Below are 6256 nucleotides of genomic sequence, written 5' to 3'. Positions count from 1 at the left end.
TGCCAGCGCTTGGGTTGCCAGTAACCCTATTGAGGAGCGAAGATAGTACTTTGTGGATTCTTCGCACCTCTTGGCCCCACGGGCCAAGTGTCTCAACACCAAACGGCACAAAGATGTAAGACTCACTGAGTCTGATATTTTGCGACGTTTGCTGTCTTCGGCAGTCGAAGCAGTAGTCCCAGCACCAACTGACGTAACTTGAACATGAGAAGGAGCCAGAGTGTCGACGCAAGTCGCGCTCCACACCAGCGCCCTTCCCCGTGCCCAAGCCACCAGGGTTATTCCATTAGGAAAGTGTTAAGGTTGTACGTACATCTTTCCTCTGAATTCCTTAACAATAAAAGTAAAATATAGTTAAATAATATTCATTATTTATTGAATTATAGTTCTTCAAGTATACATGAATATGTGTGAATCATCCCCTATTGAGGTACGCTGTATATTTTATGCAGTGAATACAAAATAAAGATAATTCCACACTGTGCCGTTACGATGCTAACATTGTAACTATTTGAGTATCTATCAGGATTAAAATAAACAACGAAAGCATTGTAATAGATACTGGAATATGACTTCATAGGAGGAAGGATATGAGGAAGTTCATAACAAATTTCAGAAAAAAAAAACAATTGTAGTAGAAGTTGTACTTTATGGAAAAAAAATTATAACATTTTATTATTTTAGTTACTTCTTTGATTAACTTTTTTTTTATGGGATAGGAGGACAAACAAGCGAACGGGTCACCTGTTGTTAAGTGATCACCGCCGCCCACATTCTCTCGCAACACCAGAGAAATCACAAGAGCGTTGCCGGCCTTTAAGGAAGGTGTACGCGCTTTTTTTGAAGGTACCCATGTCGTATCGTCCCGGAAACACCGCACAAGGAAGCTCATTCCACAGCTTTGTAGTACGTGGAAGAAAGCTCCTAGAAAACCGCACTGTGGAGGACCGCCACACATCCAGATGGTGGGGATGATATCCTAACTTGTAGCGTGTCATACGAAGGTGGAATTCGGCGGCGGGAATCAGGTTGAACAGCTCTTCAGAACACTCCCCGTGATAAATGCGGTAGAAGGCACACAATGAAGCGACGTCTCTACGCAACGCCAAGTGATCTAGCCGTTCACAGAGCACTGGGTCCCCGACAATTCGAGCTGCTCTGCATTACACGCGGTCAAATGGATCGAGCTGATACTGGGGTGCGCCAGATTCGAGCAAAAACCGTCGACAAAGACTTGTATGCTACGCTCAGTGAGGAAGCTGGAGGTCCACTTGCATAAGCTCTCGGGAAGCCAAAATGATGGAAGTTTTGAGGAGAGCGCCTTGTGCCATACACGATCAAAGGCCTTCGCTATATCCAGGCTAACTGCCAGGCCTTCCCCCTTGCTTTCAATAGCCGCCGCCCATCTATGTGATAGGTATACCAGAAGATCACCTGCCGACCGACCATGGCGAAATCCGTGTTGTCGATCGTTGATCAACTGGTGACCCTCTAGGTATACTAAAAGATGGCAGCTAATTATGCTCTCCATGATTTTGGAGAGCAGGGAGGTAAGATCCGAACTGTCTCCTTTTTTTTGGATCGGATGGACAAGGGCTGACTTCCATGAGTCAGGGACTACGCCTTTGGAATAAGAGTGCCGGAATAAACGCACCGGCGTCAACTCAGGGGCACACGTTCTAAGTACGATTGGAGAAATGCCATCCAGCCCGCTCGACTTCCTGACGTCCAACGAAAACAGAGCTCGCTTAACAATTTTCTGTCTGAACTGTACTTCAGGCATAGAGCTCTGACACCGCGGGATGGTCGGCGGTGTTTTTCCGTTGTCGTCATTTTCGAGTTGGAGGCGAAAAGAGCGCACAGTAGATCGGCTTTCTTTTTTGCCGTATGGGCCAGGGTGTCATTCCTCATATGAAACGGCGGCATGGACGGCTGGTTGAAGTTACCAAGAGCAGCTTTCGACAACGACCAGAACTTGCGTGTTCCAGTCGGGTAACTGGAAATCTGCTCGCCGATTTTGACGACGTGCTTTGACTTCACACGGGCGATTTGCCGCTTAAAAAATCATGAGGCACGGTTGTATTTCCTCTTAAGAACTTTGCAGTTCGGATCCTTTGTGCCCAGCGCCGCAACCCAAGTTCGATACGCCTGTTTTTTGCAATCAGATGCTGCTTTAACTGACGCATCGAACCAGGGCTGTGATCTGCCACCGATCGGTACTACAGAGCTTGGTATAAAGATATCCATGCCCTTCAGTATCACATCGGCTACTGCAACGGCGCAGGCACTAGGATCATCCGAAGGGAAACAAACCCTGCCCCAAGGGTAGGATGCAAAAAAGGAACGCATCCTATCCCAATCTGCTGACTTGTAGTGCCAAACGCGGCGGGTCGCTGGTGGTCTACGACGTTGGCGTCGGATGGGCACTACACTACTGACCAGGCAATGGTCAGACGTTCCGAGAGGGGCGTCGACAGAGACCTGGTAACTATCGGGATGTGTAGTCAGGAGAAGATAGATCTAATAATGACGGCATGTGGCTATTCACATCCGGGAGCCGCCTAGGCGACTCAACCAATTGGGACAGACCATACGCCAATGCAAAATTGTTCACAGATCGCCCTGCGTAGTCTGTGGTACGTGATCCAAGCCATTCGGCATTGTACCCGTTGAAATCATCCAAGACTACGATTTCAGCGGAGGGGATCTGTGCAAGCACGTCGTCAATTGCCGCTTGAACGCAGCCCATGAGATGATCGGTTTCTGCGTTACCACTATGGGACCTGTAAACACACGCGGACGCACTCCTCTAAATCTACGCGGAGCCAGAGAGTAGACAGGTCCCTACCCTCAAAATTGCCACGGGTATGAGGCCACCCCGGCATGAGGCTAAAAGTTGTGCTCAATATTGTACCCGGGGTACGTTAAATATGACGTATCGCTAGGTCGACATATCTGCGTCTCCGTAAGGAAACAAAAGGCCGGCTGCGCCGTCTCAAGGTGGTATTGGACGGCGTTTAAGTTGGAGTGAATTCCCCGGATGTTACAAAAGTCCACATTAAGCGTGGAGCGGGGTGCCGTGGTGTTGCTGCCTCCCCAGAATACGAGGGGCAGCCCGAGCGCGTATGCTCGGGGAGGGATTCTCCGGCTGTACTAGAGCCGGTACTCTCCTGGGGTAATTTCTGCTTTAATACCGCTCTCATATTTTGTTGGGGGAAGGGGGGGGGGGGAATGGCCTCCGGTCCTTGACACTAACCTATGCGAAACATAGCGGCATTAAGCTGCTACTTCACGCCGGCATTCTGTGCGAGTGTGGTAAGTAACCCGGACGAATCTGGCCCGATTGTGCTGACGTCAAAAGACGGTAGCGGGTCTCCCCCCACTTTCAATAAGCCCGTAGTCGCCTCTTACGACACCCTTGGGCCTGGGATTACCGTATTCTTTTTACGCCCCGGTTAAGCACAAGGCAACACTTAACTTCATATTTAAAAAAAAAATCTTATAAAATAATAAAAAATTCGTGTTATTGTAGTTACAAATTTTTAATGTTTCACATCATAGGATTGATGTGAACCTTAAATTAAGTTAGAACGTGCGCAAAGATCATAAAAGTTAAATAAAACACTTTTAAAAGAATAAAACTCGTATGCTATTCAAAGAAAATACTATCATAAAAGTTGGCAATTTTAAAGATCGGAGATACTCTACCAACCAACTATAAATAGATTTTCTAGCACTAACTGGTAGGACATATTTATATTAATTAATATCAAAATTAAATTAATATTAGAAAATCCTACAGTGAATTAAAACGAGTTTACGAGATAAACAATTTTCTTACTACCTAGGTCCTCCATCATATAGTAAAATCTATAAATCAGAACCCATAATACATAAAAAATATACACATTCCTTGAAAAAAATACTAAGATGATCTTTATGCTGATGATACGGACTTTTATATTTCCTTCGTTCCTGTAGACACAGTGGCAGCTACTCAGCTCAAACTAAAATCTGACTTAGAGGAAATACGTTTATGGACGAAAAGGAAATGCTTAGTGCTAAATCCCGTTAAGTCTCAGTGTATGGTATTGGGCTCCAAAACTGTTGTTAATAAAATAAACATGCTTAATCCCATAATAAAAATTAATAATATTATTTGTTACTTGTTCAATACAAGTCAAGGAGGCTCGTAATTTGGGATTTGTTTTTGACACCGCACTGCGCTTCGAGACCCTTCATCTGCCCGCTCTACTCCTTGGGGTACTTTAAGAACGGTATCCCAAAATACTGGCGTGACAAACTTATGTGGTTGGTTGTTAGGTGTTGGTCAGCAGCCATTAAGCGAGATTTTTACCTGACTGTATTGGCTACGCCGAGGAATAGAACAGTCGCATTTAAGGGAAGTTTTAAGTTTTCCGCAAGTGCTGGAATTACTTGCCACCAGTAAGATCACTTAGGTAAATCATAATTTAAAAATAAATCAAAAACTTATCTTAAGTTTTTGATTTATTTTTTTAATTTTTATTACTTATCTTAAGTTTTTGATTTATTTTTAAGTACACAAAAAATCAATTAATCATTCCAGCACTTAGACCGTGCGTCCTTGTTTTGCCTACAGGCAGCGGTTGTGTTTTGTAATACTGCTTTTGTCTTACTATTTTCCTGTTTATTTTTATTCATTTATTTTATTTAGTTTTTTTTGTTTCTCATCATTTAATTTTAATTAGTTAGTAATTGATTGATAATTTAACCAGGCTGTATCCGTGATGACACCCAAGTAAGGCTCCCACTGAAAACCAGCGCTGCAGTTTGCTGCAGCACAATGGTTATATTCAACATACTTATGTATACACAAATATTACTGCAAAAAGAAAAAAGATTTTAATGATTAATCTTAAGTTGTTACATATACTACATTGTTAAACGATGACAGTAAAATGGCAAGTTAACTCTGCCGCAATACAATTTTATTAAACTAGTTCGGAGGGTAGTTGATAATATGTTATTTTATTGAATTATTGCTTCTTTTGTATCTAACGGGCTTAGTAACACGGTTTTCTATTTCCTTTTCTTCGTCCATCGCCGTTGCATTGTGCCACGGTTTTTCTATTCTGTGCATTGTGTTGTTTATTTTTTTTTTCATGAAATTAAGGGACGAGATAACAATGCTCAGGATTCTTGAAAAATGCAATAAATCTGAGCGGCAATAAAATAGCGCTGGTCACCTCGAGACATAAGATGTTAAGTCTCATTTGCCCAGTAATTTCATCAGCTACTGCGCCCTTCAGACCGAAACACAGTAATGCTTACTCAATACTCAATTCACGGCAGCAACAGGCGCCGCGGCCGGTGCGGTCTCCATGATCTAGCCGGCATCCTGTACAAAGATGCCTGCCACTGGTAAAACGCAGTGTGGACGTACCCTTAGTCCGCTTGACATCTTGACTGTCATAACATGGAAATTATGTGCTTGCATCCCTTGCTTGTCTATTTTGAAAATGCAACTTGGAATAATAAAACGAATTGAACGTTAACGTTCTATCATTGAGCTGTCAAAGTTGCTTCACGATCGGTTTATGTGACCTTGAATCAGTTCTACAAACTTTACAAATTCATCAGACACGCTGACATAACCACACCGATTAAATTTGCTTAGTAAGAATGTAGTATGTGAAGTGTAGTTTCCGTATATAATATTATCTAATATATAAAATTCTCCTGCCGCGGTGTTTGTTACTATGCTCTTCCGAAACGGCTGAATCGATTTGTATGAAATTTTATGTGCATATCGGGTAGGTCTGAGAATCGGACAACATCTATTTTTTATACCCATAAATAAGGAAGGTGAAATACTTTAAAAAATTCAAAAAACTTAAAATTTTCACCCTTCTACGATCAACCCGTGTTTTTTAATCGCGATTGATATTCTGTTCCATCCACAGATACGCAATAGAGTTGTGCAAGATGACAATCGAATATAATAATTGTAGTAGAATTATTGTCATGTATTGTTTAAAATTTACTTAAATAATATATTTTTTCTCTTTAAATTTATCTAAATAATGTATATGGCAAAAGAACGTTAGCCGGGTCAGCTAGTAATGTTACAAATGTGAATGTAAGTTTTTTTATTACGCTTTCAAGCCTAAACCACCGAATCAATTTTGATAAAATTTAATACAGAGATAGACTAGATTTTGGTAAAGGACATAGGCTACCTATCATTGAGAAAAAATTAATGGAGGGGTTGAAT

The sequence above is a fragment of the Leptidea sinapis genome, chromosome 43 (genome assembly GCF_905404315.1).
Source record: "Leptidea sinapis chromosome 43, ilLepSina1.1, whole genome shotgun sequence".
Lineage (NCBI taxonomy): Eukaryota > Metazoa > Arthropoda > Insecta > Lepidoptera > Pieridae > Leptidea > Leptidea sinapis.
This window is presented reverse-complemented; position numbering follows the sequence as displayed.